The following is a 22,304-nucleotide window of genomic DNA, read 5'->3' as shown; positions in this document are numbered from 1 at the left end:
TCATTTCTCTTCTTTAATACATTTCACCTAGTTTAGAAGTATGGATCAGAAACTCACAAGGAAAACTGATGCCCTTTCCTGCAGCTAAATTAACAGGAATCACGTGGAAAACAATCTGAGCCTTGTATGAAAAGGGGAGCCATTAAAATTAGCCCTAAGCTATGGACTGCACCCAATATCACTAGAACTGCACTCACTGCAGATGTGGAGGCTGGCTCTCAGGCAAACTGAGCTGTGTTGTATAGCTACAATTAAAATCAACTCCTCTGCCAAAAAATAAAAGGGAGGAGGGTAGAAGGAGAACATCAAAGACAGATTGAAATGTGTAGTTAGTAATAAGAGTGGTCTCCTCTTGAACCAAGCCCTGCAGCGATTCATGGCCCCCTTGTTAATGAGAAATTTTGACCTCTGGTTTGTAAGTTAAACTTGTAATCCCAGCTAATGAAGTAAATCAATCCCAACTTCAGTCTGTTGTTCCCATTTTTCTTTGTACAGTGTGTCTGGGAGTTAGTATCCAGGTCTACAAATACGATTTGGGGAAAAAAAATTATTCTGCTGCTACGTAACATCTCCTGTTTTGCAGATTCACTTAAATATATCTAAAGTAGATTATTTTAACTTGTCTGTGCTCTTTTAAAATGTCCTATTAGTTTGGGTGTTTTAGAGACATTTAAATAATAGGCCTGAGTTACCATTTTAAAAGGAAGGCTGGATTTGTAACTGTCACAAAATACTTGTCTCATAAACAGATTTACACTTTGGATATGTAGATCTGTTAAAAGTTATTTGAGGAGCCTTATTTTAATTCTTGATATATATTTAAGGGGATACCGATCATAGTTTTGTGTTGGAAAAAATGTCTTCCACTGCAATCTCAATCCTGAGAGCGAACAGATTCACTAGCAATAAAATGAATGCAAAGCTAAGATGCTAATTTTCATAATGGGTGGATCATCCTTTGAAACACGTACTTCTATGTTTTGTAAGCCACTGAGAACAAAAAACCCCAGCCACAAATCCAGCCCAAAAGCCCTGGTAAAGCCTCTGAGTTGATTCCGTGTCATACCATATTATTAAAGAATCAGTAAGAGATCAGCAAATGGTATAAAAGAAGGTGAAATCTTTGTGGCAAAAATAAGGAGATGCCAGATTCACAATGTGATCCCTTAAAAGAAAACATAACCAGCTAGAGAAAAAAAAAAAGGCAAAACAAAACCAACAATGCTTGCTTGTAGCTGCTTCACTTTCCTTCTGCATTAGTAATTGCTATTGCTGTGGACCCTTCTAAATGATTCTAATCGGTTTCTCTCCAAAGAGAGTTTTTACATTATTTTATGGCTGTTTAGTGCTACAGACACACTTTTACAGGGGCAGAAGCTTCCTAACAAAATGTATTTTCCTAAATGAAGGGGTACACAAGCCCTCTAACTGCGGGAGACTTGCTGCACCTTTGCATGCATCTCCACTCTCAAGTTTTTGGCTCTTAATGTTAGTTTTTCACAGCCATATTGCTGTAATTTGGTCTACAAACCTTGCAGCATGCTGCTATCTTTTGTAGATGTCACGCATTTAGATTTCTGTCACAAAGACAGAACAAATGACCAAGTGCTGCTGTATTTTATGCAGTTTTACTATCTAAAATAAAAGTTTTTTGCACCAGTGAAGTAGGAGTCTCTGAGGATTGACACAGTTCAGCTGTTGTTTTTTCTACAGTGACCCCGGAGGTGCTGTGTTTTGGTTACCTTGGGGACTGAGCCTGGTCTGTTCTTTCCGGAAGTAGAAGCTGTATTTCTTCTATGCCTTTTAAAAACTGTGACTCTTGACTGGAGTTGATTATTTGCTGCCAGAAAGCTGTGGGTGATTTCCTCAAGGCAGGTAGTTGTCAGGAAGCCGTTGGTGTACCCCCAAGGGATGCGTCCCCCCAGGGAGGGGACACAAAGGCCCCTGCAGAGCTTGGGTGAATGACCTGTCATCAGCAGGTGACACCCGGCTCTTGTCTGCTCCCTCTGAACTGATGGAGACTGGGGAGCACTGAGAATGGTGAGATCCAGCCAAACTTGGAGAAAAGGCCTCTTTGTCACTCACAGAGGGCTATTTTGAAGCTGTGACTTGCAGTGATGGCCCCTGAGCAAGTTTCAGCCTTTCTGAGAAAAGCAAAGCACCTGAACCGATGGCTCTGGGGAAAGAGGTTGATGAGCGGTAGCTTTTGCGGAGGACCTACAAGCTGTGGAGGGAGAGATGCACGAGGCTGCCTCCCAAGGAGAGGGAGGAAGAACTATCCTGTAGAGGAACAAAATATTAATGCAATCCAAATACAGAGATTATATCCCCTAATATGCTTTAGCCTGTAATGTATGTTTTTCCTAAGGATCAAATGTAGTGAAAATTTTTATTACTCAGAGTTCCGCTGGATCTAGAGGGACTCCATTTGATTTATAAGTAACACATTAAGTATTACATATGATCTTCAAAGTATACATGAAGGGCTAGATTAAACTGTATACTATTTTTGTTGGTGATAATACCATACAATCATTAACTTTACCTGTATTATGCTTTAAAGATGCTCACGACCCTCATAATGATTTGAAGCTGGGTGCTTTATACTGCTGCAAATCATTAGTACATTATAAGCAACAGTTTATAACCTACTTTTTGTCTCACTAAATTTAAAAGAAGCTTTGTTAATTTTGACAACAAGTGGGAAAAACGCAGCAGTGAATCTGTTCTCAAGTGATATACCTTAGTATATGGAGGATCCTGTTGCGAAGAACTTCGAAAATAATCATGGTTTATTAGCTGCACAGTCTTATCCCCTTTGTTTCTATTCATTTAATTTAAAGCGAAACAACTCAGCATGCAAAACTAAAATTAGCTGCAAAAAAGGTGTAAGTGAATAAACAGGCAAATCCATTAGAGTCGATGGGTTATTGGATCCCTTGCCATTCCTCAGATGGCGGCCTATTAAAAGTGGTAATGTCTGCCTCCAGCATGGCCTTAAGGCAAGAAAGAAGGCCAAGACAGGCATATTTCACATGCATCAGACACAAGAATTAAATAGACCAATGTTCCCTAAAAGACTGAAGTACATCTCTTTCTGACGTTCATCTCGGGCAAAAATTCATTGATCTCAGTATGTCCCTTGGCAATTATAAAATATTAAATCCAAGTCACACTTTTCTAGTTGGCTTAATTTTTTCTCTATTCACAGCTTTCTATTTGATCAATTTTAACAAGTTAGGAATAGCATCTAATAATAAAATAAAAACTACAGAGTGAAAAAGTTTGTTCATTTGACATTCTTATTTTTTGTATTTAGTCTTTAGACCTGCCAGTCATTTCATTGTATTTTAAATAAATTTGCACACTAAATAGATGAAAATAATATATATTTATACGCAAAATCCCCCTCCACTGTCTCATTTGAATTAGCAGTTTCTTTTTAAAGCTGGATACTTGTATGTGGCCATGGTATTGCAGTGAAATCTGTATTTTGAAGCTAAATCTGTGTAGTTAATCACCATCTTTTTTCCTAGTGTCAGACTGTAATTATTTCTGCTTCATGTTTCTCTTCTTATGTCAGGCTGGAAAATATAATATTGGTCGGACCTTACTTCCAAATTGCTATTTACATGAGCATTTCTTTGTTTGTTTTAACTGAAATTTGGTTTTGTTTGTGTAAATACCAGTCAAGTAGCAAAATGAAAAATAGCCTGTCAAAACCTGGATCTATTTTAACATGAAACTGGAGGTTGTAGCATACAGTACAACAGAACGAATGTCTTTGGTGGTGGTCTTTGCTGATGAGAGACTAATTTGGGGGAAATTTTTTACATACAGGCAGTCTACCTGTTGTGTTAGCTTGTTGCCTTCCTGCCTAGCATTCTCATCCGGCTGGCACACTTACAACCTTCCGTTCCTTAAATAAGCTCATTCAGCGGCCAACAGCTATAAGCAATCTTGGCTGAAAAGATGTCAAGAAGAATGCTCAGAGTCTTGGTTAGCTTTCAAAAAATGACAATTTTGATTATTTACTATCAGTAAAATTACCCCATGGAAGGAGTATAAGGGGGGAGTATAGGAGGAAGGCTGACTAGTAGAACTTAAATTTTCAGAAAAGTGACGTTTAAGATTTTGCTTTACATTTTGGAAACAAGACCCTGTTTGCCATGTCACTACATGTTTATAAACTGCTTAAATTTTTTTTTTTTTTGTAAGAAAAGCTATTGTAAGTATTAATTAGATAAAAAAAAAAAAAGTATGGCTGCTAGTGTAGCTCCATTAGCAACAATGGAGAGAAATCAGCTTGCCCTGGTTGCCCAGTTTTAAACATGAACAGATTAGGTGTATATTTCTGGTCTCAATTGAATTTTTAACCTGGAAAACATTTACATTAACATTAAACCCAGCATGTGTTAAGATGAGGTTTCCTATCTATGTTTATAGTCCTCGTCACAGGTTTGGATCCACTTGCTGTGAGTTGCAGCTTTCTGGGTGGCCCCGGGAACTGGACCAGCTCAATCTGATGGCTGCACCAAGATCCCTGGTTGTAAAATGAGGATATTAGTACAGCTTATCATCCATTCTTTTCTTTTTTTTCCTTGGTTGTTTTTTTTTTTTTTTTTTTTTTTTTTTTTTATTTCAATTAGATTGCTAATTGTGCCTGTCCCTTGCTGTGTCTTTGTACAGTGTTATATTGTAAGAGAGCTCATTTTCAGATGGGGCTTGAAGGTGGATATAGTTACTAATTGACCAGCATCCATCTACCCTGCCTGTGACTAACAAAGAGGTATGGGTATAATGTGGTATTCAAGGAGCACAGGAAAACTGTACTGGTGACCCAGAATCCCACTACCTGTAGAGACTTCTTTTCCCTTTCTCATAGAAATGGTGATCCAGGCATTTAAAAGTCACTTCAAGAGCAATGTTACTCAGACACATATTGAGTCTTGAAAAAATGGAGATATAATTTTCCTGTTTTAAAATAAATTTTTTATTTTTCTGGAAGAGCCATTTTGAAAAAGGTCTATAATAAAAGCTAGACTAAAATGCTTGTGATTGTATCTCTCTACACACACACATAGACATATATATGTAGATATACAGCTAGAAAATATTTTTTATATATATGTGGTTTACTATCAAGCCATTTGATACAGTATTATAAACTGTCTCAAACATGGCTGAAACTAATCTTAATGATATTAGAACAGTTGTGTTCTGTGTTTGATGATTGTAAATTGATGGGGTAAATGGATCTTTCTAAGTTTCAGCATACTACTTGTTAATATATTCTCTGTAATGGTGGTTTTGTTGAACAGCCAGCACACCTTCATGACCAGACAAAATTTTATTTCCATTGCTTACTCAATGGACTGACACACACTATATTATTTATTAAAACCATGGTTCTCATTGAAGCATTGTCTAGGTAAACATTAGTACATTGGATTCAGATGGTACTTTTGTTCAAAATACTGTTTCCTTTATTGAGTCCCTGCTGCCATCAACCATATACTCTTAGTCTCATGCTATTTATCTCATCTGCCCTGAACATAACTCTTGCCTGTTTGTCTTTGAATTTATAAATTGCAGAACTGTGTTTGCTTTTGAAATCCACTTGAAATTCTGTATTTCAACAAAATAAGACAAAGAAAGATTATTTTAACTACGCCTATTCTAAATATTTCCATGACTTCACATGATATGGAAAAACTGCCCTTCTCCAGCTAGCAGTTTTATTTTCTTCTGCAAAAATAAATATAGCCATTCTTAATTTTTTAAAAACTCTTTAAACATAAATCAATGATAGTTTAATCCATTTTCTGGCTGTTTATATAGCTTTTTCCTTGTCAGTTCTGCATCATGATATTCTTGTACATTATATTGTGATGCTGTGATACAAAAGTAAAATTAATAGCTGTAAAAAGTGACAACATTCTGCTCTAAGGATGTGCAATATTGTTTATTAAAATGATCCTGTTTAAAGAACATTTTACTGAACTTCATTTTTCTTGAACTGCATACTAATTTTAAAGGTCAGTCTGGTTAGTTACCATAGTAGTGACCTAAAAATAACCTTTCTAGTGTACCTGTATATTTCTGATCTGTAGTGTTAGCATTCAGAAATGTTCTTTCCCTTAGAGTTTCAGCAGCTAAATAAGTTGCAACCCCTTCAGCTATACTCATAAAAATTTGCTTCCAGACAACATGGTCTGTTTATTGTGTAATAATCGAAATGGCACTAAATTGCAATGATTGCTGAACACTTAGGAATTGCATTAACCACTTAACTGCTAAACTATTTTCCATTTTCTTCCTCACTGTGAAGTATTATATTGATTTTCCTCTTAGTTAGAGCTGCTTACTCAACTCTGAGATGAACAGAATATTTTAGTAGCCTCATACACTGTCATATTTTGAGTCAATCAGCAGTGACCTTGGCTAAGAATTTTCTAGAGGTTTTTAAAAAAAGCTATTGAGCAAAATAGCTCGCAGTGTATAGCCTTGAATCTTTACAGAAAATAGAGGGAAACACAAAGCATCTCTGCTAAGTGAGTTTAAAAAATTATATGGAGGATTAAATCTTATTCTTTCCTTCTATACTAGATGGGTTATTTCCTATTACTTTTAATACACTGCTGCTAAGACAAATTAGTTAATAGTTATGAGGCCTTATCCAGGGACTTGATCATAGCCTGTAATGTGGTGTTGAGAGTGTAATTAAAAAACTAAACACAGCGATAGGAGAAGAATTTTAGTAGTGCCACTGTTTTCTTTGGAGATGATGATGGTTTTTTTGTTTTCTAACTATTCTTTGTTAACTGAGGTAAAACAGACAAACATTTGAGCAGTATCAAACTTCAAAGCTTCATGATGATTGCTAGCTAAACTAGTTTTGTTTCCAAATATTTTAGTTTAGAATTTATTTCCTTTTTATCTCAAAGATGTATAGAGCTAAATTCTGGTCTTGTTCGTTTCTGAGAAAACTTGTCAGAAAAAGCAGAAGGGGGGTTTTGGTTTGTGTTTTTGTGTTTTGTTTTGGTTTTTTTTTTTTTTACACAAAACCTTTCTGAAATCCTGCTGCAAAAAAGGGGGAAAAAGGCTGATACAGGTAAGGAAGAGTTAAATAGAAATTGAGCGGGGATGCTGGGGGGCAGCAGTGCTGCAGAACATAGCAGTGTTCGTGCGAAGGCAAGTCATTTCCCGAAACACTGCAGACACATGGCCTGAGGCAGTCTAAAACCTTTGGAGACCAAAATGGCTCGCAGGAGTTAGAAGTAATAAGGTGTTTTTCCCTTCTTTCTCCTTCACTGAAATTCTGTAAGGTTGCTATGCATTACCAAGGAACAATGCCACTATTTTTGTGTTTTATATGGGTATTAAGATCCATTACAATTTGACATTTTTAAGATTGGTTATCCTGTAGTTTGGTGTTAAATTGAAGTTGTTTGTTTTGAATTTAATTCTTTCATTTTTCAAAGGAAAAAAGGCAGCACTGCTGTGCTGATAGCTTACTGAAGTATGCCAGGATTTGATGTTTGAATTGAATGTTTGCTATCCCAAAATATAGGCAAAATTATCTGCAAAAGAAATCTTGGGGTTTATATTTTCTTTAATCATTTTTTAAGTCTGAAAGATGCTCTCTGGCTAGCTTTACACACTCAGATTGTAGAAGATATTGCACATATAATATCTTTAAGGCATACTGTTTCTGGGATTATTTTTAACACTATGTTACACGTCCAAGATGTATTGTGCTTAATGTAACCTGCATATGATTATTATAACCCTATATGTTTGCAGCAGCTAAATAAACTCCACATCAAATAAATTACTGCAGCAATGTTATTAGGCCAGCAGCAATGTTAAGGACATCTGTTAACTCTTTTTCAAATGCCCTGTCCTTACTCGTTTATTCTAAACATTTCTGTTGTTAATTACTACTTAAGTACATGAAGCAGTCATTCTGACATAGCTGTGAAGACCAGCTGAGGAGGATGAGACAGGTTTAGGTCCTATTCTTAGCCTTGCTCTGAATGCCACAGTGAGGGGGGACCTGTCGTTTATCGGTTTAGGGTAAACACAGGTAAATCAGGTCAGAGCAATGGAAAATGGACATCTTTCTCCATTTCTGTAGTTAGAGCAATTGCTCCAGCCAGGGAGACATCATCTTAATCAGCAAGGCACAGTCTGAGCAACTTTCCCCACGTAGGCCCTGAAAGTCTAACTTTTGTTATGAGAGCTGGTGACAAAAATTTGCAATGAAACTTTCTCTGTCAAAATATATTTTTGTCAAAGATAAAATGGTTAGCAAAAATACATCTGTTTCAAAAGCATATGTGTCGAGAAGGTTTCTCAATTCCAGGATGACATTTCTAGTGAGAAACTGAGTCTGTTGCCAAGTGGTTGCAGCCCAGATCTGGGAGATGAAAGATGAATAGTGCTTTAGCCACTGGGTTGACAAGTCTCTCTGCCACTCATGTTTGTTATAACAGAGAATGAAAACATTGTTGAGAATTGAAACGTTTTCTGGCTTAGTCTTTATTAAGTGGTAAAATGTTACATGTTAGAACCCAGTTCATAGTTCTTCTAAAAATTATTTCTTTCCATTTGAAATTCATGTGAGACTGTAAGATGTTTGCTAGCTGGCACAAAGAGTGGCCCAGGTCTCATCTTTGTTTGTTATTTCGTGAATTGCAGATCATGAAAGCAAACAGGATGCTGCTTTTCAAAGGTTAGATGGAACTTAAGAGCAGCTCGGGTAAATTAAAACAAGCAGTAATAAAAGGACCTGCAGAAAGTCTCTGTAGACACTGTCTAGAAGTTTTGTGTTTCTGTTGGGATGTTTGCCAGAATAGTGTAAATGTACATAGCTTTTCATCGGTGTTGTAGGAAAAATAGATGCAAAGTAAGGAATACTCAATAAGTGTGTTTCATTTTTGTCATCTGAACAATGTCTGATTTTCAAATTACAGTTTTGTCTCTCAATGCGTTTGAAGCAAACCCATAGTATATACTTACAGTATTGCCAACCCAAGTATTTTCTTATGCTCATTACTACTGCAGTTGAGTTAATCACAAAGTGTGTGGCTCACTGCAGTGTGTGAGGCTGTGGGGGATCACAGCTCGGATAGAAACCTCTCGTTAAATGATTCACCTGCAAACAGACTGGGTGACCCAAGATGGGACTAACTGCCTGCAAGTGTGCAGGTCCCAGGTCGCAGGACGGCATCCTCTCCTTTGCCCTCGCTCCTGGCGACACTGAGACGTCCCGGCGGAGCGAGAGCTTGACCTCCAGTGCAAAGCCCAGCAGCTGCGTCAGCCCTGACCGGGGTTTCTCCCACAGCGAGATTCCCACACGTGCTCCCCATGGTCCGTCAGATAAGATCATGGGTTGGCCAACTTTTATTTATGGGCCAATGAATTATGCAGCTGGGGTAATCAGATGTTTTTGTTTTGTGAATCGGGATTATGCTCCTGGGGTGCCAACCTAGGAAAGTCTTCGAAACTGCATAACAGAAGTCATTTTTATGCAGAAGTGGAAATATTTGAATGGAAAAGAGAATTAGGGGGAGGGAAGAAGCTAATGTCCTGATGCATTTGGAGAGGAAAAGTGAAGTGTAACTCTATTTGTTATCCATATTAAAGCTTTTATTTCTCTTGCTTGCATAGGGAAGGAAGAGGCTGTGTTAGCATAAATTCCAAAAGAAAATAAGTATTCCTTTCTTCCCCCAAGTAGAGCTACAAACTATAGATGCTTTTGTGTAGTTGGAAAACATGTATGGATTTAGATATGTATGTTCAGGGACTGTGTATTTGTATAGTCACTGTATGCTATTTGTGTAATAGTACCCTGATTACAACTAAATTCAGTATTCTTCAATTATATGATAGCTTCCATGATATCCTTCAGTTGCGTACTTTGAAAGACATTTGAGGTAGCAGACTAGTATGTAGTTTTGACTTCTCTAACCTACATGCCTTATGTTTGTGCCTCAAGATAACATTGAATAACATATTTAAACTACTCATGTGTGAAAATGCAAAATTATGTCTCATGAACTGATTTCTTCACACATTCAAAAAATCAAATTTCCTCTTGTTCAGATACTAAACAGAAATCAGAAGGGAAACATGTCTGTAGAAATGATACGGAATTTCAAAATGGAAAAGATATGAATACTTTTAATGAGAAGAGATTTATACTAATTTTAAAAGTTGAATCATTTTACAAAGGTATTTTTTCCCAAATGTAGTTTTCATTGTGTACACATTACAGTCTGGTTCAGTTGATAATGAGTCAGAGAAGTTTACTGAGCTGTTATGATTTAATATTTTGAGTTGAATCTAGGTATTGTAAAATAGTAATTGCTGATAACCATGTTTGATTCTTTCCTGAATTTCACCATCCATAAGAACTAGTACTGTCAAGTGCTAATGCTTTATTTACATATAATAAAAACTAGAGGTGCATATGTTCTTGTGGCTGTCATTAGTATTTATTAAAGATATAGTTATGTTTTCCATATGTCTGTGTGTATGTAGTAGTTTTGTATTGGTATGTATAAATCATACCAAAGTCTTTCATGGATTTCAATTACTGTGTAGCTATTCTTTGAGGTTTTGTAAACAAGGCAGACTTTAAATTTGAAAGCAGTCTACCAGATGAGCTGTTCTGGCAATCCCTAGAACTAAATCTTAGACTTTAAAACTCTGACATCTATATGAAATAGAACTTGATGACATGGGATGCAAGTCTTTAAAATAAAAACAAACCAAACTGAAAAAAGACACAAACCCAAAACCCCCACTCCAACAAAACACAAAAACAATAAAAAAGCGCCAATAACAATAATAATAAAAGTTTCAGATGTCCCCTCCTTGATTTACAGAATCTGTCCTGTTTTCGAACTTTGTGGAGAACTTATGTTTATTGCCATAAAATTAACATTTTATTTCTCAATATAATGTCACTGTTTAGTTTTTATGGGTACACAGAGTAGGAAGATGGTAAGGTGTTACAGTAATGTTGCTGTTTGTCTGAAAGCCAAATTAGACCCAGTCTGCTTCGTAGTGTGAGTTGGTTAGACAGACTGAGTCAAGCACTGTGGGGAACGTTGCTAGAAACCTGAAGTTTGCCCTTGGAAACTATTGAGTGCACTGTAGTTCCACTGAAGGTGATGCACTTTTCTAAATAGAAGCATAATAGAAACGAAATACTTTATAAATGAGTACGTAAAGAATATGGTGGGATTTTGAGCAATATTTTTCAGAAAGGAGAATGTTCTGGTTACTGATTTGTTACTAACTGGGGAAAAAAAAAAAAGGAAAAAAAAAAAAAAAGCCTGTAGCTTTGAAGGCATTAATTGTTTAAGACCCTGACCAAATTAAGTCACCTGGGGAACAGTGAAGGCTTCAGAAGAACAGCATATAATCCGGCCATGCATTTTGCTGCAATTTAATTTTAAAAGGGTAAGTAGAAGCCTAGCTCTAAGAACTGCAGCAGTTAGTGGGAAAAGCTGATATGGGATTATCAAGGTTAGAGTTCAGATAGAACAGATGGTAAAATAGTTATAACCTACTATACCATATGTTACTGCTGTACACGTTCAGGTAGCACATTATATGTACTATGTGGAGAGATCAATGATCCTAATGCAGGTTTTTAGAAAGACCAAAAAAGCTCTTGAAAAACTGATTTCATAATTTTAGGCCAGGTTAATGAGAAAGCTGTAATTGATTAAACTGCACAACAGAACTCACTATTCCAGAAAGAGATAAAAAAAAATTAGGTGTAGCATGCAACTGTGTCTTTTCTAATTCCAAAAAAGCTGAAATGAAGCTTGTATTTCAGGAAGTCTGTTTCAGGCTCATTATACTTGAATTTCTAGGGAAAGTATTTAAAGAAAAAACAAATTTAAAGCACTTTAATTCAAACCATTAAAAACAGGTTGCAATTTATGACCTTTGTAACTTTTAATCAGGGGCCAGATTTTCAAAAGAGCATGCTATCTTATTAAGGTGCCAACGAAGCGATAAATTTCTCAGTGGAAACAACTGGAGCTTCACTGGATTAGAGTACTTCAGGAAATCTGACTCCTCATCTATAATCTCTGCTGTTATTACTCAGATGCTTTTTAAAGAGTCTGATTTGATACCATGAAAATAGGAAGGTAGAAGACAAGAAAGAGAAAAAAGGGTTAATCAAGTAAGAAGTACTGGGAGAAGAAGTGGAATGGTAGCAAAGAAGAAAAATGAAGGCAGAGAGTTGTGATTTGGAGTGGTGCTAAAGAGCCTCTGGGCTTGAGATTCATCTCGCGTTTTATAATGCTCATGTTGTGTTGTATCATAATGCACTCGTTCCTACTAGAGCTAGCTGTTCCTCCTCTCTTATTGCCAATGGTGAAAATAGGCCAGTAGCATCGTTCCATACTATTGAGCACATTCTGGATTCCACGTTGTTTTTTCACTTGCCTCTCTAATTAATGTAGTAATCCTCTTCAGTAGGTGTGCATGTGTACGTTGGCATATGTCTGCTCGGTTGCCCTCTTCCATCATCTGTTCAAGTTCTCACGTTGCTGATGATTGGTTGTGCCAGCTCCCTTCCAAAGATGGTGAATATATTATACTCCACTGCCTTTTGTTTAACTTTGGCAAAAAAAATCCCATCATGAGCCTCGGGTTTTGGCTAGTACTTTGGGAAAGTTTTTTCTTCTGCAGTTGCAACCCTCTTTTTATATAATATTAATGATTATTTTATTTTGGGAGTAATTAGTTATGAGACACTTGTCAGTTCAGACATGGACCATTTTCAACTGTTGGTACTTTTTTGTAATACCTATACAATAAGTATCGGATGATTTATGGTATTAGGTGATTTTTGTGTCTGTCTTAGACTTATTTCCTATTATAATATGTGTTTTAATTAGAGTTGTTTGTAATGGAACTTTTGATTCTGGCTATCTTATTTTTAATTGATTTTAAATAAGTGATAACTATATATATATTGGGTCTCTTTCTAATAAAGGAAAGGTGGTGATAGTTGTGATATTTACTTGTTAATTTTTCTTTTCTTGAGGTAGTCTGAGTAGTATCCAAGCTTATCAGAATAGAAAAGAAGTTAGAGATAACTAAAGTTAGAGCTTTAAAATCTGAAAAAAAATGTTTTCATACATCACCATGTCTCCTCCATGATCATTTGTAGACTTAAGACTGTTGTTTGGGGTTTTTTTTAGATATTGACATGAATTACTTAATCACTTTGTTGCAGCAAGATACAGTTGGTTAAAGGATCTGCTTGAAAGTTTTTGTGATGCATTTAATCCCACTTTATAAGAAGAGGTGGATCTGGGATAATTGTAAGAGTGTGAAAGGGTTAACTTTACAAAAAAACAAGTAAATGTCATTTTGTTTCAAACGGCTTAGTTTGAAATTCAAGGTTTAGTCTCTGTTGGCTGTGTTGAATGTGTCTTTAAAAAGTTGGTTCTTTGCTTTGTGGTGAGATGAGTTGGAGGAAGGTAAGGATTTGGGAATTCATGAACTAAGAGGGGATTACAGGATTTTTAAAATGTTAGAGCAAAGTTTAAATTGTCAGTATGGTGTTTATAAGTTAAACTGATCTGCTTTTTACTCGAGGCTTGGCTGTTTTACGTTGTCTGATAATAGAGAGAAGGGAAAAACCTGGATTGGTGTTAAGAGGTTAGAGGGCAGTATGAAGCAGAGGTGGGTTTTTTGTTTGGGTTGGTGGGGTTTTTTTGTGTTTTTTTTTTTTTTATGTTGGTTTTGTTTTGTTTTTTAAGGCAGTGGAGGTTTGTATGGTGAAGCAGTTTGAAGTTTGACAGCAGATTAGGTTGTGATCTGGAGGACAGCAATGAGGAGTGGTGGAGACATGCATGTCACGAAGTATAACTGCTTTGAGTCCTGGAGAAGTGATCCTGGTGTGGAAGAGAGAGGGAGACAAAGGACTCAGGAAAGGGCTTGAGAAAGTGCAGTGTGATAACAGCACATGGTGACAGGGCGTGCGAGGGACTGGCTCTGTAATGTGGGAGGGGAAACGAAAGAACATATTGAATGGAGGCTCCTATAAGCTTACTTAGGTCTGTAGGAAAGACAACCCACCTTGCTTCCTTTTTGGAGCCATTCTTCCAAGAGTTATTTGTACCAACCAATCTGATTTAAGTTTTCTGAATATTATCTGAAAAAACAAACTCACTAACTTAAAAAGAGTCAAGTGAGACTTAACTGTACGAAACAGGAATGTTAAGAAGAAATCAAGAAATGACTAGCTAAATGATTCATCAACTTCTCCCTGCTGAACTCTATCATCTATCCATAATGTCTGAAATGCACCAGGCCTTAATTATATTCCATGATATTTGCAGTAATAGAGTGTTAGCTGTCTTCCACATTTTATTTACAAATGTTAGCTTCTTATTCCCTGTACACTGGACTGTGTTCTGACAATGTGTTTATCCTGCAAGCTGAAGGTATTAACATTTAGGGCTTAATTTTATTGCCACTCAATCCAGAGATAACCGCATTGCCTGCTTTGTTTTGTTTTATTTAATGGGTTTGGTGTATGAATTAGGGCCATATACTACCCTCAATCCACAGAGGTGCCTCTGGTAATAATAGGGAAAAGTTTATACCACTGTTTGTAGATGGTAACTAATCTGTGAGCAACTTTTACACAAGAATAAAACATGCCAAGAACTGGTAGATCTGTGGCTATTTTTGCCCTTTGTTTGGCAAATGGTGCATAAAGTCACTTGATTGGCACTTGCACAATTGCTCGAGTGAGCAAGATGGCCAACAGTTGCAAATATAATTATTTTAAAGTCTGGGTGTTATACATCATAATTAGTCTTATGAACTGAAAGTCATTTGAGATGAATGAGGGCAATTCATGCTCTCAAGAGCTGAGAAAATGATTTTGTGTTTAGATTCTGCATTTGTAAGATTTTCTTTTTTTCACAAGTGTTAAGATTTAGATACTTTCCTGTCTCGCAGTCTTCCCCCCTCCCACGGGAGGACTGGCAATATATGAAACAGCTGTATGATATCTGTCTCACCTTAAATAGGTGCGTTATCACTAGCACATGAAGTGTCACAATGAACTTAGTGCTGATTTTTTCATCAAAACCAGCTATGAATGAATCTAGTCCCCCACAGCTACCCAGTCCCCTACAGTTGTTCTGCTCAGCATGTCTTCAGTAAGAGGTAGACCAAATAAAGCAACCTTTACTGGATATCAATTGTGGATATTTTAATTAGATATTTAAACAATTAAATTTTACAGTTATATGTGTCTAGAGATTGATGAATGTCTAGAATATTTTAATTATTTTAAGTTTCTGATTAAATGAAAGTCACATTCATACAGGTTAGAAAAGAAAGGGCCACCCACTATGTAAAACTGAGATAGTTTTGAACTAATATCAAGGATTATCACAAGAGGAAATTCAGATGGGAATTAAATATGATTCAAGGCAAATATGAATCCTGCAAGTTGGGCTGTAGCATTTCTCCCAGAGTTGGTTTGACATTTCTTGACTCCCAATGAGAGAGAATGTTGGGATGTACAGCATGATTGGGCTGGAGTAGGATGGGCAAGTCCTTTCTAAAAAAAAAAAAAAAAAACCCAAAAAACCCCCAAACCAACAAAAAAAAACAACCGAAAATAAAAAACCAAATCCCAAACAACAAACCCAAACCCCCCCATGCTAATATTGAAAGATGAGAAGGGAAAAGCACCACAATGCTTGAAAAATAACAATACAAAAATTTGGCAGGATTAATATTTCAAAGGGAGCAGCACTTGATTAAACATTTGGAAAGCATGGGAGGAGAAACATTCCAAGCAAAATGAAAATACATGTGTATGATGGAAACAGGATAAATAGAATATTCCACTTATAATTACCACGGCAAGAATGCAGCCCAAACTTAGAGCACTTAATCTGGTAAAATTGTCATTGCTTTTAAGTCCAAGTAAGGCAGTGAATTGTGGTAGGTATGAGATGTTTGTGGATAAAGATGTTGGCAAGATCTATAGCTGCAGTGAAGAGCAGGTCCATGAACAAAGTAAATGAGAAGACCTGGAGCCTGCACCACCGAGCAAATAGTGTGTTGCAAGAAGTCAGAGGATACAAGGCATCCATTTTTATCACATACCAAGTGAGGAGTGAGGGATTCAGAAAGATCTTTGAAAGGTTAAAAGTCTTGCAGAATGCAGGGCTGGATCTCTGCAGGAAAAACTCGAGGTTTTTTTTTTTTCTCACATTAATGCAGTGATTATTCAGAGATATGGATGGATAAATTGATTAAGAAGTTAAAATTAGTTGCGGCCTGGCTTCTTCCTGAGGATGGCATGTTGAGGGCTGGGCAGTTGAATACCCATCTCCCTTGAGCAGGAAAATGTCATAGCCCATAGTTGCTTTACACGTCATCTGGATTATTTATTTCCACTGGGGCAGACTTTTCTTCTTCCCAAGTTGTTTCTCACAGAAAACCTGCTTTTTGCCTGTGCTATCACTCCATTTGGCAGGTGAATGCTCTCTTAAAGGAAGGAATAGGTGGTCAGGTTGGTAATAGATGCTGAGTTCTCTTCAGCCTGAAGTTTTTGGTGTGATGCTGTTTCTCAAAGCAGGTTTTCAATTTTAATAGTACTTGCATATGTGACTTAGCTTAACGTACTAAAGGCAACGAGCAGGTACATATAAAGCATTCTTCTTGTAATGGCAGTCCATTTATTTGGGTTGAAATAATATAATGTAATTATAAACTAAAGTGATCACATCTAAAGAAAAAATTTTCACTGTATCCATGTCTTACTATGATTTACCTTCCTCTTATTATTTCTTAATATAAAAATTACTGCATGCTGTCTTTGAAATGTTGCAATTGTGTTGGTATTTGAAGTACTTGTAAATACTTGTGCAAATCAGTTTTTCTGATGTTTGTCTGCAGGGCGAGGTGTGTGTTTATGTGCCCAGGGGAAATGAGATGCATTTGCATCCAAGAGGGTGTAGCAAGCAAACGCGTGCCAAAATGGAGTCTGTAGGACTTTAGTTGCACTAAAATAGTACAGGATAAAAATGTTTGCAAATGAAAATAACTAGCTTCCGAAGAAATAATGGTATCTAATCCTCCCTGTAAATGTTGCTGATCTGAAGGCCTAAATGATAGCTTTTGGTGATGAATCCATCTGAAGACACTTGTAAAGCCACCATATTGTGCGTATGAAGATGCACAATCTTTTTGTAGATATAATTATATTTCATACAGTATTGTTAATCTTTGAGGTGCTGACAAACAGTTATTACTTACTTTTCTGTACTTCAGGGGAATACTGATTTAAGGATGTTTTGGCTCTCATTTAATTCAGTGAAATCATTACTATTAGCCTCAGTAGGTGCTGAATTAAACCTTAAATTACGTAGGACAGCTAATCATACATAATATTATACCTGTTTTTCATGTACAAAGTGCCTCTCAGCCAAAGATCTAATGGCACTTTATGCAAGTAAACATCACTGCTGCAGAACAGAATATTTCTTATGATCCAAGACCTCTTATTCATAAGAGCAGACTAATGCATACCTTATCTTCCTACTCCTCTGCAGCACGTGGAGGTTGGAGAGACAAAATTCCTGATAAGTTTTTTACTCCACAGAGTTGGCTTTGAATTGTTACAGTATGATTCCCACTTTTAGACTTGGGCTTGAAGTTGAAGTCTGCCACAAGGATGTGCCATGTATCCTGGGAAGAAAACCAGCAGATCTTTTATCATTATTGGCTTGTCTGTCTGGGTCACGGAGAAGCAATAGCCGCAGTTCAAGACTGTGTTCAAAGGAGAAATGTCAGGACTGAATTGTTTTCTGGTGAAGGAAGGATGGATAAAATATTAAATGCAATCTTCTATTTGCCCTTATCTTCGTGTTTCCTGACAAGAATATTGTTCTGTATTTCAAAGCTGAAGATAGACAGATTTGTGAAAAAATTAATTTAATTGTTCAACAGTAGAAATCATTTTTATAAAAATAAGTGTAGATTTTGTATTACTTGTGCTTTCTTATGTGAAAGCACTTCTATCTCGAGCAAGGAACAGCACACTTCTGAGGGTGCCTCGATTTAATTTTCATACACCTGCTGCTGTAATTATTGTAATTTAATGCACAAAGACACTTTTACTTTCTGAGCAGTAAGGGAGTTTGTCCATGAAAATTTCAGAAGAGGTGTGTCTGTCTCTCTCAGTCCTCTTTGCCAGTATCCTTTAGACCACTTGAGAAATACTGATCAAATCTGATTGGGGGGGCAGCAGAAGTGGGACTGAGGTAGGAAGGAACTTGAGAATTTACATCCCTACAACTTCCATGTGAACTGTTGGCTGGGATACAGGAAAGAGAGACATGACGGTCTTGCCAGCAAGGAAAAGGTGTCAGTATGAGCTCCACAAGCTTGGGGGTCAGTTTGGCTTGGGAGCCACTTGTCTACGGGGTGGCTGATAAGCACATGCAGCCTGGTGGGTCACCCACCCCCTGGGACGATGCTTGCCTGGCTGGTAAGTGAGGATGGGAGAAGAGCCAACCACGGGGTAGTTCAGAGGCTGTTTTGAAAAAGGTGAAGGTTTGGAAGGTGGGGAGTGTTTGTGGTAGGGGGAGGGTAGCACAGCGAACTGCGAATATTTCTGGGGAAGGCAAGAGGTGGTGAATGCTCTGTAGAGGAGCCGGGTTTACTGTGGTAAGTAGTACCAGAGAAATGGGACACATCTGACAGAAATGAGGCTTCATTAGCTTTTCTGTGCACAGGATCATTTGTTATAGTTTTTGCCCTATCACGAGGGTGAGAGCAGGTTTCTTTGGAAGATTGTTGTATATTTACCTAGTGATCTTCCAAGTCTTTGGTCAGTATTTCATTTTGAACCACTTTTATTCCAGTTTTTCAACAGCATAAGTTTTTTCATAGAGGACCATCATGAAAATAGCAAACAGGCTGAGATGGGTGGCCCAAATCTTGTGTCACATCTGACATAAATTCAAAATTGCTTCAAAATGTGCATACTGAACCAATAATTACTGTAGTTTTTCCTAAACCATAATTTCAAGCTAGGTAGCTTCCAACAGTTGAATTAAGCTTGACAGTCCAACACTGTTATTTAAAATACTGTAAGCTATATATACATCAGCTGTGCGTATCTGAAGTACGTTAAAGCCCATTAAAGTAGATGGACTCTGAACTGTTTCAGTGGGTCTTGGATTACAGGTTAACAGAGAACACAGCACTGTGGGTTTTTTTGCAAATTCCTGCATTTGATTTTCCGTGAACTGATTTTCTCTTCAGTCCCAGGCTGGGAGCAGGAGTCATGAGGGGCTCTCAGGAAAGCCCCGTTGTAGCCCACCTCTCTGAAGCTCCGCAAGGAGCAGGTGGAGCACAAAATAATTTGTTTGCTCTCTGCTGTCTTCCTTGGCGTCTTGGGGGATTTGCAGCTGCCAAGTTCAAGGCAATCACCAGTCACTTTGGTGTGTTACAAGGAAGTAGGATTGAAGCAGCAAGGGAGAAGAGGCGGTGGGGAAAAGGAGAAGACAAGATGGAAAGGGATAAGAAGTCACTATAACTCATGTAGGTAAGCAATCTCAAAATGAAGAGGCAGAAAGAGCTCATATATAAATTAAATGGGTTTTTCTGGTCTGGAGCATCTTAAATTTCCCTTAAATTATAGAAGTTCACTGATACAAAAACTAGTACTGATGTATATTTGAGTGGGTGTGATTTGGTAATAGTGTGGGTGTGGCAGGCCAGGAAATAAAGGATGTAAACAGTTTACAACCTTTTTTTTTTTATTAGAGCTTTTATCTTGGTAACTCTTATTAGTTGCCATAGATACAGACAACACAGGGCTTGTTTGGGTTAATGAAAAGTCTGTAGTGCTGATAAAAGATGCGATTTTTCTTGAGAAAAATCTGCATTACTTCAATTTCACTATTCTTGGTAATTAATTTTAACTATACATCCATTCATGTATATAATTAAAAAATTGTGGCATTTAGTAATCTAGATTTTTTATATAGCATCTGCAGAATAATTTTGAGTACAATACAGTACCAAACAAATTGGTCTTAAATTAGAAATCATATTGACAGATACAAATTACAGTTCTGTCAGTTTACAGGTATGCTGCTATACTTTTCTAAAATCATTCTTACAATTTTTTTCCACCTTGTGAATCAATTACAGAATGTTATCAGGTAAGTGATTTGTTCACAATTGCGGTTATGAGTGTGCACAGCTTAATGTCATGTTATGATGTTGCAGTAAGTATGTATGCTCTTCCTACATAAAAGTTCTATATCTCAAGTGATAAATTAATATGATGTACCACATCTTAATTCCAGCTACTCTGTCCAAATAGAAAGCAGTTATTTGCTGCAAATGTACCTGAACTGATCCAAGAAATTATTTTATATGAAGAAAAATCTAAAAAAATAAGTAGCTTTTCTATTCATACTTGGTAAGTGTGTGCAGGATGGTTCTAGTCTGGTATGCTGTGGACAGTATGTTTTAATGAGTTTGAGGTGGCCACATTTCTTACAAGTGTGTTTTTTACTGTTTGGGAACTGTAGTCAGGATGAATCTGAAGTGTTAGTTGGGGCAGAGGGGAGAGGTGCACCGTGTGGGGAAGGGAGAAGAAAGAAAAATACTTTTGAGTCAGCTTGATTTAAAATAAACATATATATGGTGGTTTCTTGGAGAGCTGGGAACAGCGGCAACAGCCCTGGCAAAGTGGATGCATGGTCAGAGTGCAGGTGAGAGGCAGCTTAAGGTAGGCTGTCCTTCCAGACCTGTGGAAGATAAGGAGCATGAGTTTAAGTGATGTTCTTTCCTTTAGGAATGCAAAACATTTTGGTGTAAAAGCTGAATTCAGAGTGCTGCTAAATAAGTGGATTGTGCACTGGGGATGTGTCTGGCTTCAGCATGGATGAGCAACCCTTGTGGCTGCAGCACATGCTTTTCCTATGAGCAGTGAGGTTAGGTGGTAAATCAATTAATCTATTAACAAAAACTACTCCATACTGGAGAGCAGAATCCCTCAGATGAAATGTTCACGGGTACTCAGAGGTTGTGGGCTTCTCCCTCTCTTGCCTGCAAGCTTAGCCACATTCATTTCGCTACATTAAGCCTTTTGTGTTTGTGGTTACAAGAGAATAGGATTTGCCCCACTACTGTAATTTAATAATCAGGTATAGAAGAAATAACTTGAATGGTAGTTCTGCAAGTAGTCTGCCTGCTGGTACACAGAGAGAAAAACAACAGAGCAAGCAGTGCCATGTCTTACTCACAATATAGCATATATGTTTTCTCTACAGTCTTTCAGTAGTAAAATTATGCTTAACTGTATTTTTAATGGCTAGAATCAAGCTCCTAGAATAAGTATTTCCTGGGGAAAGAAATGTAGGTTATTAAGAACAGCAGTAAGTAAATTTGGGATTTTGAAAGTATTGAAAACTTTGCCAGATGTCTTACAGGTTTTAAAAATAATGTGTCTTTTTAGAGATTAAAAGCTGTTTTTCTGAGTTAGAACAGTTTGTTTTGCCAGAAATAAATTGGAATTAATAAAAACAGTGGTCTCCTAAGGATGAAAAAAAAATTGTATGTGTGCATGTATCAGGTTTCAGTTTTAAACTCAACAAGACTGCAAAGATTCTGTAATTACGTCCCTTCAATTTCTATTGATCACAGTGTTCTCAAGCCCAGTTTGTGAATTTTCTCTCTGCACAGAAAGACAGGATGAGGTATTCAGTAATTCAGCACCTTTGAACCAATTTAAACAAAAAAAATTAACATAGCTTTGGAAAATAGTATACTAATGTTTGTCTTTATTATCACACAATATCTGAGTCTCTGATTTTTCTATTTAATTTTTCCATCTCTCAGCTGAGTGTTGGTTGTGTACTTGAGCAGGATTGTTCAGTATCTTCCCACCTGAGCCTTTCTCTCCAGTACACCCAGAGGAGAGAATTGGGGTCCCCGTGGGACTCTCAGCTGCGGAGGTTATTGCAATAGCAACATCCGGATACACCACAGCTTTTTCCAGACCCAGACCCAGGATGTGGAGCAGGATGGTGCACATATTTCATACACTAAAGATAGCTCTATCTGCTGCAAATAGCTTTGTCCTTAAAAGGCTTCTGAAATTAAATTAGTCAGATACGTCTATGGTTAACATGACTGTAGCAGGAGAATTAGTCAGACGTATTTGTCCCGAGTTGTAAATGAACAAGGTCTAGCCTCAAGGGTGTTTT

General features: G+C 37.1%; 1 protein-coding gene across 1 annotated transcript in view; it reads left to right on the top strand.

Moving 5' to 3' along the window:
• Window positions 1-22,304, top strand: part of LOC116960240 (transcription initiation factor TFIID subunit 4-like) — a 148,933-nt gene that overhangs the window by 123,943 nt on the left and 2,686 nt on the right. The gene's annotated exons all lie outside the window — the stretch shown is intronic.

Source organism: Tyto alba, unplaced genomic scaffold (genome assembly GCF_018691265.1).
Source record: "Tyto alba isolate M040663 unplaced genomic scaffold, T.alba_DEE_v4.0 Super-Scaffold_26, whole genome shotgun sequence".
In the NCBI taxonomy this organism is placed as follows: Eukaryota; Metazoa; Chordata; class Aves; order Strigiformes; family Tytonidae; genus Tyto; species Tyto alba.
Note: the sequence above shows the minus strand (reverse complement) of the source record. Positions and strands in the feature narration are given on the sequence as shown.